An 11711-nucleotide genomic window follows, 5' to 3' on the forward strand; every position below is an offset into this window, starting at 1 on the left:
ATTAGGGCAGCCAACTCTGCATACCCAGCCCATGAGCTGTAATGGGGCCCCTGCCACTCTCTGCCTGGGTACCCCAGAACCACACTGAAGTAGGTGGCTTGAAGTTGGTGTTCAGTCCCTGACTTGGGCACTGGAGGCAGAGCACTGACAATGTCCCTGAGTCTCTGCTTGTCCTGAAGTCATCACTCCCAGGCAAGGTGGGCACTTATATCATAGCCATTGCACAAAATAGGACCCGAGCATGGATCTGCTGACACACGAGAGCAGGCAAGTGCATCTCCTGGCCTGGTCCATTCCTCCTGGGGCTTGGCCAACACCCACTGAGGTTGGGCTGGCACCTGCGGGCACTGCAGACAGGTCTTAGAGGCATTTCCAAGGCAGGGAAGCAGCCAGAGTCAGGGCCCATCCTCCCTCTCTGCCTATCTCTCAGCCATCCTCATCCTCAATCAAGTAGCTAAGTTAGGTAAAAATTAAAAATTTAATTGCTTTGCAGAGTAGTGTGTGCATTTATTGTATTGCCATGTAGTGCTTTAGAATTTGACCTTTAATGTTTGGCTATAAGTTACTTAATTGACTTATCAAAAAATAACTGTTTAGTTTTTGATAATTTTCCTGAATATGCCATTTCTTTTTTTATTGGGAGGAAGAGGGAGGGCAAACACACTTTTACTGTTGCTTTCCGCCTCCAAGATTAGATCAGCTGTTGGCACTACGTTTTCACTACTATGAACTTGTTATGAGGATCAAGTAAATGAATGTTTCTAAAGCCCTTAGAACAGGCCCGGATGTGGCAAGCACTGTGTAAATATCCATAAATAACAAAAGGGACCGCTTCCCATTTTTTTCAGGTTCTCTTCCAGACCTTGCTCAGATGTATGCAGTTTACATATTCATACTTGTAGTGTGTATACAATTTTATAATATGTGCCTTTTTCTCTACATAACCTGTATTTTCTAATTATTATCAGCCATACCGAGCTGGGATCAGGCTCCACTGTTCCGTCTCCAGGAGGTCCTAGGTTTCTTGACTGCAGCCCCTGTCACCATGTGACCTGCAGGTACTGGGAGAGCTGTAAGGAAGACATCGGAACACCCCTGAAGCACAGAAAAGACATTTTCGAAGACGGCTGACCGGAGACACCCACTAATGACTATCAGATACACTCCCCTATCAGTCTAATTAGCATTCACATGGCTCATTTTAAGTTGTTTAATATTTCCTAATGATGTCACCTACTTTATTAACCTCTTCCTCTAATATTGGTACTTAGGTTACTTTCCGTGTTTGCCATTGCTATAGAAAGGCTACATCTTCGTGTAGGAGAGACAGAAGAGGGAGAAGTTCCAGGAATGGGTAGGGAAACCAAAAGGAAAAAGGGGGTGTCGATGGGGAAAGTGGGAAACATGCTTGTAATGCCCCACCCTAGCCCTGTAAAAACAGAAAAAGTGGGTGCTCCGTAAACAGTAACAGAGGCTGACAAGGCTAAAAGGGGCCTTAGAGGTCAAAGCCACCAACTTGGAACCAGATCTCTGTCTGCCTGCTGGCACCCAGACCTCCAGCTGTGCGGCACTTAGTCTCTCTGCACCTTGGTGGCTTCACCAATAGCCCAGGATTTCAACCCATCCCACAGGATTATGGGGACCTAGTGAGCAGGACAGAGCACTGGACACATGGAAGGGGTTGTTCTGATTGCCTAACCTGCCATCCAGGTGGGCTTGATCCATGACCCCATGAAGACTTTACCCTCCCCAGTGAGAGGGGCTTGTGAAACCTGTGGAGCAACCTGGAATGAAAGCCGTGAGGCAATGGCTGGCAGGGGTGGGTGGGAAGTGGGGCAATTTTAAGGGGTAGTAAGTAACTTTTAGGGGAAGTGAATGGATCTAATGCTCAGACAATGGTTAGTAAATGATTCTCTTTGGGAACTGAATGGGACTGGAGAACAAACAATAGTTGTGGGACAAATTTCTCTGGGCTCTAGGTGTGGCATTTAATTTTTAGTCTCTATGATATGAGGTTTAGTCTTCTCTGGTTAATAAAGTTTCAGGGAAGGGATTGAAGGCAACTGTGCTCCTCCGTGGTAGGTCTGGTTTCTAGGTAGACAAGGGAACTCCAGAGAACTCCAGAGAGCAGCCTCCTCCTGTGCTCTGGGAAAGACAGAGGATTGAGAGATGGTGTGGGGAGGAGGGGGAGGTCAGAGAGACCCTGAGGCTGCTTCTTTAGTTCAGCATGCCAAAGTGCCATATTTTGGGGTCCTGTTTTATGAGCCCCAACAGTAACCATCACTACCATCCATCTTCAGAACTTTGTCATTTCCCAAACTGAAACTCTGTACCCACTAAACAATAACCCCCCATTCTCTCCTCCCTCCAGCCCCAGTAATCACCATTATGCTCTCTTCCTGTATGAATTTCACTACAGTAGCTATTTCATATAAGTGGAATCATATAATATTTGTCCTTTTGTGACTGGCTTATTTCACTTAGCATAATGTCCTCAAGGTTCATCCATGTTGTTGTATGTATCAGAATTGCCTTTCTTTTTTGTTGGAATATAGAATTAAGAGACAAGGAAAGTTTCAGGAGTTTTGTAGGGCTTTGCCTTGAAGGAATCTGTGAGCGTGTTAGTTCACGGACCAGAAGCTGCTTAGCAACAAGGGGTGCATATCACTGATCAGAGGCAACTGCAAGGCGACGCCTGTCTCGAGACCTGCAGGCCAGCGCCTGGAGCTTGTGCAAAGCCAAGCCTGGCATGGGGTCACAGGTTAAGGACTGATCAAAGAATGCCAGCCCAGCAGACACCTGCAGCTAAAACCAATTAGCCTCAAGAACAGTTCCTGCTTCATTCCTGACCACATGTCTCAGTTAATGAGAAACTAGATAAAGAAATATATGGTCTGTATATTTCTGTTTTAGCTTGTCTGCTAATTGGCAATTTTATCTTTAACTTGTATACTCACCTAGGTCTATTCTTAACTTAGGGCTTAAGAAGTTTATCTTAGAAAAATTTTGTAACCGTTTGTTCACATAGATAGAATTAATTAAGGGATCTCTAGAATCCTTTGGGGAGCCTTGAAACCTAAAAAAATAATTTGTATGCATAAATCTGTAACCACTAAAAACTAATTGCTGTACCAATAAATACCGATGTGGGATTTCACTCAGTGCCTCCTCGCTCACAGGAATGCTGGAGGACTCCTGACTCCCCCATCACCTTAAACTAGACATTGTCTCTATTTCTATTATTTCCAAATCTCTTGCTATGATCCTGCCTGGCTCCTGTTTTGCTGGGAGAGTAGCTAACTCTTGGCACTTTTTAAGGCTGAATAATATTCCATCATATGGCTATACCACTTTATTTTTTTAATTTTTGTTTTTAGTTTTAGAGTCAGGGTCTCACTAGGTTGTGCAGGCTGGTCTTGAACTCCTAGGCTCAGGCAATCCTCCTTCCTCAGTCTCCCAAGTAGCTAAGACCACAGGCACATGCCACTGTGTGTAACCTCTGACTGCTTTATTTCACTTAGCATAATGTCCTCAAGTTTCATCCATGTGGTAGCATGTGTCAGAATTTCTTTCCTTTTTAAGGCTGAATAATATTCCATTGTATAATATTAAATATCACCACATCTCTCTATCCATTCACCCATTGATGATTTGTAATGCTTTAAAAAAACCCAGCTTTATTAAAGTACATTTTTTTTTTGAGACAGAGTCTTATTCTGTTGCCCCAGCTGGAGTGCAGTGACATTATCATAGCTCACTGCAACCTCAAACTCCTGAACTCAAGTGATCCTCCTGCCTCAGCCTCCTGAGTAGCTGTGACTAAAGGTGTGTGCCACCACGCTTGGCAAATTTTTTCTGTTTTGAGGAGACAGGGTCTTGCTCTTGTTAAGTCTGGTCTCAAAACTCGTGGGCTCAAGTGATATTCCCACCTCAGCCTCCCAAAGTACTGGGATTACAGGTGTGAGCCACTGTGCCTGGCCCTAAAGTACAATTGGCATATACTAAACTGCATATATTTAAAGTAATATATATATATTTTTTCCATGAAACCATTACCACAATAAAAAAAGATCATTTCATGATACAACATTAAAACAAAAGGTACATAAAATGGGCAGAAGTGGAGCATCAGGGCATAGATTTATATATTAAGGAAGCAAATGTTCATTGATGGAGGAATGACCAAATTTTAAAACAAAGTGTTTTATAGGAGATAAGAAAATTAATTATAAGGCAATAAAGACTTGTACTTTATTTTCTGTGGAAAACGCTACAACTGAAGGCAGGAAGAACTGCCCAATTTCTCAGGATAAATTTCAAAGCAATGACAGGTCTATCGGACTGATTCAGGCATCATCATGGGCTATCATTAAGGAGTTGAGCATTAATTTGTTAGAAACTTCCTACTGAGTTTGAACAGAAACTCCTCAATTTCCAGAGACATTTGAGTTCCTTGTGTCAAAAACAAAACTGCAGATGTAGCCAAATAGGAAATGCTGACTAAACCCTGGGGTTTCTTCAACATCCTCAAAACTGTACTGTCAATGCTGAAGGTGAGAAAGCAAGGAGATGAACACAGGTACAGGTCCTTTGTGTCTGGAACGCAGACAGACATAAAGTAAAGATTCTAAATGGCTGGAAAGCTTGAGTGCAGCTCATAGTTAGCAGCATTTGTTCTTCCTTCGTGGCTCATTAAATAATGATGCATCTTATAATCAATGACATCTTAGATATAAAGCAATGAAGAAATGTAGTGATTAAGAAAAGACATGAGGGCTGGGTGAGGTGGTTCACACCTGTGATCCCAGCACTTTGGGAGGCTGAAGCAGGAGGATCCCTCGAGGCCAGGAGTTCGAGACCAGCCTTGGCCATATAGCAAGATCCTGTCTCTACCAAGAATAAAAAAAGTTAGCCAGGCACGGTGGGGCACACCTGTAATCCTAGGTATGAGGCTGAGGCAGGAGGATGGTTTGAGCCCAGGAGTTCGAGGCTGCAGTGAACTGTGATCATGCCACCGTACGCCAGCCTGGATGACAGAGTGAGAACCCATCTCAAAGAATAAAAAAGACATGTAAAAAAGAGGTTTCAAAGCTACGAAGTGAGATGTTTCTGGTTGTTGTCATCTCCTTGTTGAGATGCATTTGTGTCCTTTGCCCCAGGTCTTAGGAGAAGTACAGACACTGCAGCTAATGTAGGATGGGACCCCACTTGGTCTGAAGATCCACCTGGTTGACCGGTCTTAGTCCTATTTTTATATCACTCCTAGTCCAACATGATACACATCAGATGCATTTAAAGTATTATTAATTATTCAGGCTTTACCTACATTTCCCTTTGTCTTTATTGATTTCCCTTTTGTGGGACTTCCTTGCCTGCCTTGTACAGGCAGGAGGAAAACAATGGCTCGCCAGAGTGACTGGGACACTTGTGGTTGAGACTTCTTTGTTTATTTTGCATAGGTACAAATCTTTATTGAGACTGGCCTTGGAACACTGTATGGGCTTTCCCTGAAATGTGATAAATGAGGTTCAATGCCCAGCCCTTAATACCTTTCCCGTACTGCCCAGGAGAGTTCAATATCTCTTACACGTCAATAAATATTTACTGCCTCCTTGCTCATTTCTGGGATTTACACCCAGCACTTGAGGAGGGAAGATGACGTGTCCAGATTGAGTCACTGAGGTCGTCATCAGCATCTATCTTTCCCAGCTGCCCTCCCTGTGTCCTATACCTGTGCCCCTTCTGCCAGCTTCCCCCAATGACATCAGAACATCTTTTTTGTTTTCTTTTTCAGTTGACTATTCTTGTTTTTAAGAAATATATGGGCACTTTCATACTCTCTGGAAAATTTTCAGCCTTGGAATAACTACCACAGTAAGATTGTAATAAGACAAATTCTCAGTAAATGGGGAAGGGTGTCCTGCTTAATTGAATTTCTCTGATGTCCTTCAGGTTAAGCAGAAAAACCTCTCTAAAAATACTCAGGTGAAGGTGGAGGGTCACTTGAGGCTTGGAGTTTGAGACCAGCCTGGGCAATGTAGAGAAACTCTGTCTCTATAGAAAATAATAATAAAAAAAGTTAGCCGGGCACAGTGGTGCACATGTGCAGTCCTAGGTACTGAAGATGCTGAGGCAGAAGGATCACTTGAGCCCAGGAATTCAAGGCTGCAGTGAGCTATGATCATGCCACTGCACTCCAGCCTGGGTGACTATAGGTGTGCACTACCGAATCAGCTAATTAAAAAAAAAATATTTTATGTAGAGATGGAGTCTTGCTGGCCTTGAACTCCTGGCCTCAAGTGATCCTCCCACCTCAGCCTCCCAAAGTGCTGGGATTACAGGTGAGAGCCACTGCACCAGGCCAATAAAAATTAGCTTGGCATTGTGGCCTGTGCCTGTAGTCCCAACCACTTGGGAGGCTGAGGTGGTAGGATTGCTTGAGGCCAAGAATCCAAGGTTACAGTGAGCTATTGCACGCTGCACTTCAGCCTGGGTGACAGAGTAACACTCTGTGTCTCTCTCTAAAAAAAAAAAAAAAAAAAAAAAAAAAAGCAGAAAGAGAAATTATTTAAAAGACTAAACAGATGGAAAGAAGAGGAGAAAAAAAAGTAAAAAGTTGGGCAACAAATTCTTACAGTATCATGTAGAAGCGTTCTTTAACAAGCCCACCCAAGGATTATTTAATTATGTAGGGCAGAGCTTCTCGACCTTCACATCAGTGACATTGTTCAGCAGCATCCATGGCCTCCACCCACTACATGCCAGTAGAGCGCCCCTGCCACCCTGAGATATGACCACAAAATGTCTCCAGACAATGTCAGATATACCCTACGGAGGCAAAACCACCCCTGGTTGAGAACCATTGATCAGAAGAACGCACCTTTGTTTGACTTTGATATTTGCTGTTCATTAATGACTCAAACTCAGTAAAAGTCCGTGTTAACTTGAAGATCTTGTCCGGTAGAGAGGCAAATAATTTCTGCGCAATAGAAAGGATCCCCAAATGTTGTGATTTTGTATTGCCTACAAGGCATTAACCACTTTTGTATCTAAGCTAGGAACTCCATTCTAACGTTGCTTTATAAATGTCTAGAAATATCTAGTTTCTCAAGATGCTCTTTGAACCAGCTTTACCATCTTACTGCTTCTCTCATTCATTAGTGAGTTGAGTACATTTTTGACAATGTTCAATGCATATTTGCAGAAAGTGAAGTCTTCTTAACTTTTCTGAAAATGATACTTTATAGCATGATTGACTTTTCCTTTCTGGGCTGGCACGGCCAAGGGTCACCACTGTAAACTTTGGGTCAGAAGCCCGCTAGCTTTCAGACTTGGCTTCCAAGTCTTCTCAAATCTCTCCCTGGGGTGGTTTTAAGTTCTTCCTGTCTCTCACAGCCCTGTCTGCCTCTTCTCCCCAGTATCAGTGATCTGGTTGGATGCTAACCATCTCTGCCTGGACTGCTGCAGTATCTCCCCAGCTGGCTTGGTCACTTTCAGTCTCTTGCTCCATCCTTCCATCCCTGGTGGGATCTGCTCTCAAATAAGGATGCTTGAATCTTGGCTCTGACATTTTGCTCCCAGGACAAAGATGTCAGGCAGCAGGATAGTAGAATTTCTGAATTGAAAGAGCTGGTCTTTCAGATTCAGTGTTAGGGGTTCCAGTTTCTACACACTGAGGAAACGAAGACCCAGAAAAACCAAGTAGCTGATTAAAGTCACACAATGAGGGAGGGAAATGTTTTTAATGAGATTGAACCCAATAAAACATCAGATTGTATGTGCCCTAGACAGTTCCTGGACATTAATTTTGTACTTAAGTCTCAGATATTATCATGTTCCCCCATGGATTTCCTTGTCAAGGTGCAGGGTAGAAAATGTTTCCATTAATGGGTGTGGAGAATGAGTTGTCAACTAATTCATGCTTTTCTGTCTTCAATCAGCACCTTCCAGATAAGTCATTGATTTTGAAAAATCACACACTGCCTAATCTGTTTTCCTTTGGCATTAGTATCCTGCCTGCTTTAACTTCAGAAAGTTCTGGATTCCTTATTAGTTACTTTATCATTTCTAATAAAAATTGTTAAAAGAAAATGTGAGTGAATACTTGTACAACCCTGGAGCGCAAGTGGGCTTTCTAAGCATTATATGAAGCTCAGGAGCCAACAGGAAGGGATAGATAAATTTGACTACATAAAAAAATGCAGATTTCTGTATACTAAGTGTTGTACCTGGGAAAGCACCTCATAAAACACAGTCAATGTCAACTCGTTTGATTGCATAGTTGGTTTTTCCTGATACTCCCACAGTTAACTCTGCTTGCTTTTCGCTGGATGTTTCTGCTTTCTTTCAGCTCTCTGGCCTCCCAGTTGTACTTCCATCTTCCTTCACTAACAGCACTTTCCAACTTCTCCTATCTTTGGTTTTCACACAGAAGCAACAAATGAATTAGCCCCTTAATTAAAACATTTTTTCCACATGTATAGTTGGATCAGCTTGGTGTTAGATGACATTTATTTTTGCACAATTGCACAGACAGCAGTCAATATTGAACTGCCTTGCCTGTGAACAGGAACTTGATTAAAGCTCACAAGTGTATCTTATTTAAATAGCACCTAAGGTACGTAGACTCTGTCACCCGAAGTGTGGCCAAGATTAGATGTTTCCTAATAGAGGTAATAAAATCCTATGTGTTATACCAATTAAGTTGGCTTGTTTGCTTTCTTTTTTAATGAATTTATTATTATTTCTCCCATAAAAATCACTAGCAGTGTGTGGTTTTCAAAATCAATGACTGGTGTTTACATAGACAAAAATCAAATGTGTCTTTGCTTAGTGACACCTCAAGCCAGCTCTGTTCCCTTAGGTTTCCATCCCTCTCTCCCCCATTCACCAGTATTTGGCATTTTTCTGGAAGTGCTGAGCCAAAGATCAAAATCAGTATTTCAAAGCATAGCTGTGGGCTTGCTTCAGCAGCATATATACTAAAATTGGACTGATGCAAGAGAAGATTAGCATGGCCCCTGTGCAAAGATGACATGCAAATTTGTGAAACATTCTATATATTAAAAAAAAAAACATTGCTATTTGGTTTTAGCACAATCATTGCCTTTCCTACTTAACTCCATATATCAAAATATATTCTAGGCCGGGCACGGTGGCTCACGCCTGTAATCCTAGCACTCTGGGGGGCCGAGGCAGGAGGATTGCTTGAGGTCAGGAGGTTGAGACCAGCCTGAGCAAGAGTGAGACCCCCGTCTCTACTAAAAATAGAAAGAAATGATCTGGACAGCTAAAAGTATATATACAAAAAAAATTAGCTGGGCATGGTGGCACATGCCTGTAGTCCCCGCTACTCGGGAGGCTGGGGTGGAAGGATCACTTAAGCCCAGAAGTTTGAGGTTGCTGTGAGCTAGGCTGATGCCACGATACTCTAGCCTGGACAACAGAGCGAGACTCTGTCTCAAAAGAAAAAAAAAATATATATATATACATATATATATATATATATATATGTATATATATATTCTAGATGGATCCAAAAATTTAAGTGTAAAAAATAATAATAAAAATTGTTAAAAGAAAATGTGAGTGAATATTTGTATAACGCTGGAGTGGAAATGGGCTTTCTAAGCATTATGTGAAATTCAGGAGCACAAGGAAGGTATGGATAAATTTGACTAAAAAAAAAAAATGCAAATTTCTATATATCAAGTGTTGTACCTGGGAAAGAACGCCATAAATCATAGTTAATGTCAAACAACGTTGGGACAAAATATCTACAAAATCTGAATAAAGAGTGAATAATCATTAAATGCAAATAGCTCTTACAAATTAATAAAAGAAGAGCCAACAATCCAATAGAAAAATGTGTGTGAAAAATGAACAGGAGGGGAGGAGGGGATGGGTATATACACACCTAATGGGTGCGGTGCACACCATCTGGCAGATGGACATGCCTGAAGCTATGACTTGGGTGGGGCAAAGGCAATATATATATGTAACCTAAACCCCCGTAATATCCTGACATAAAAAAATTAAAACAAAAAACAGAAAAATCAACAGGAAAGAAATTTAAGAAGAAACGCAAATGATCAAAAAAAAAAAAAAGAAGATCAAGCTTATTAATAGTCAAAGAAATGTAGATTAAAACCACAGTGAGATATCATTTTTCATCCCCTGATTGTGGAAAAGACAAAAATAAAAGCTAATACCAGGTGATGGCAAGTGGCAAACAGGTGCTTTTGTGTTAAGTAGATAAACCTTTTGAGTAATGTCAACTAAAATTTTTAAAAGCTGTACAATCTTTGACCTAGAAATTATACTTCTAGTAATTTATCTATAAAGATAGCTGCACAAGTGCACAAATACATATATTTTATATATATATTATACACACACACACACACACACACACACACACACACACACACACTCTTTTTTTTTTTCAAGACAGAGTCTCGCTTTGTTGCCCAGGCTGGAGTGCAGTGGCATCATCATAGCTCACTGCAGCCTCAAACTCCTGGGCTCAAGCGATCCTCCTGCCTCAGCCTCCTGAGTAGCTGGAACTACAGGCATGTGCCACCACATTTGGCTAATTTTTCTTATTTTTGTAGAGACAGAGTCTTGCTATATCACTCAGGCTGGTCTCAAACTCTTGGCCTCAAAGCAATCCTCCTGCCTCCACCTCCCAAAGTGCCTGGCCCTATACATATATTTTTAATGCAGCAATTTTTGTCATTAGAAATGCATTAGAAATAACTTCATTTTTATTCATAACAGGATTGTTTAAATAATTATATTCTGTCTCTCAGGTATAACCAAGGGATGATCTCTGGCCTGCAAAAAGGAGGTAGCTTGGTGAGAGGAGGGGCAGCAGCCAGACAGCACAGCTTACCCAAGACTCTGGCTATGCATAACAGCTGGCCAGCGAGCACCTGGCAGGCACCCTCCCCACCCCCAAAATGCCCAAGAGGAAGGTCAGCTCAGCCCAAGGTGGAGGTGAAGGAAGAGCCCAAGAGGAGATCTGCGGTTGTCAGCTCCATCTCCTCCTGCAAAATTGAAAACGAAGCCAAAAAAGGTAGCAGGAAAGGATACATCTTCAGGCAAAAAAGTACTAGCTAAAGGGAAAACAGGCCAAGTGGCTAACCAAGAAACTAAAGATTTACCTGCAGAAAAAAGAGAAACTAACACCGAGGGGAGTCCAACCTCTGAGGAAGCAGAGAAGGAAGCCAGGCACTAGTAATATCACATACCGTGTCCCATCAGCACTCCCTGCCTCCTTTCTTGTACAATCCACAGGAATATTTGTATCAACTATTTTGTAAATGCAAGTGTTTTAGTAGCTCTAGAAATGTCTTTAAGAAGGAGGGAATCCCACCTCATCCGATTTTTTAAGTGTAAATACTTTTATTGAAGAGGTGAAATCATGGGCTGGTTGTTTATTTTTTGATACAACCAGAAAATAGTGTGGGATTTTGAATTTCGGGAGGCTTTGACTGTCTTGGGTGTCAGCTTAACATTCCATAGATGGGAGGTTAGTTTTTATATCCTATAACACAAAGCATACTAAATGGCAATATGGAGTCACAGTCCTGCATTTAATGTCTTGAACATTTTAAACTATTCCTATTCCCATGTTGTTTTTTAGAAAAACTGTTTCCTAAAGGGAATCATTCCTTGATCGCGGCTCTTCCTGTCAGAATTGTGTGTGC

At 41.8% G+C, this 11711-nt stretch overlaps 1 non-coding gene and 1 pseudogene across 1 annotated transcript; both read left to right on the forward strand.

Annotated features, from left to right (window-relative positions):
• The first annotated feature begins 8961 nt into the window (after nt 1-8961).
• LOC123631170 lies at nt 8962-9065 on the forward strand. The gene has a single exon (XR_006733039.1). It is a non-coding gene; the product is annotated as a U6 spliceosomal RNA (small nuclear RNA).
• Nucleotides 9066-10961: 1896 nt separating this feature from the next.
• Nucleotides 10962-11239, forward strand: LOC123634207 (annotated as a pseudogene).
• The last annotated feature ends 472 nt before the right edge of the window (nt 11240-11711 follow it).

Source organism: Lemur catta, chromosome 1 (assembly GCF_020740605.2).
Source record: "Lemur catta isolate mLemCat1 chromosome 1, mLemCat1.pri, whole genome shotgun sequence".
NCBI lineage: Eukaryota > Metazoa > Chordata > Mammalia > Primates > Lemuridae > Lemur > Lemur catta.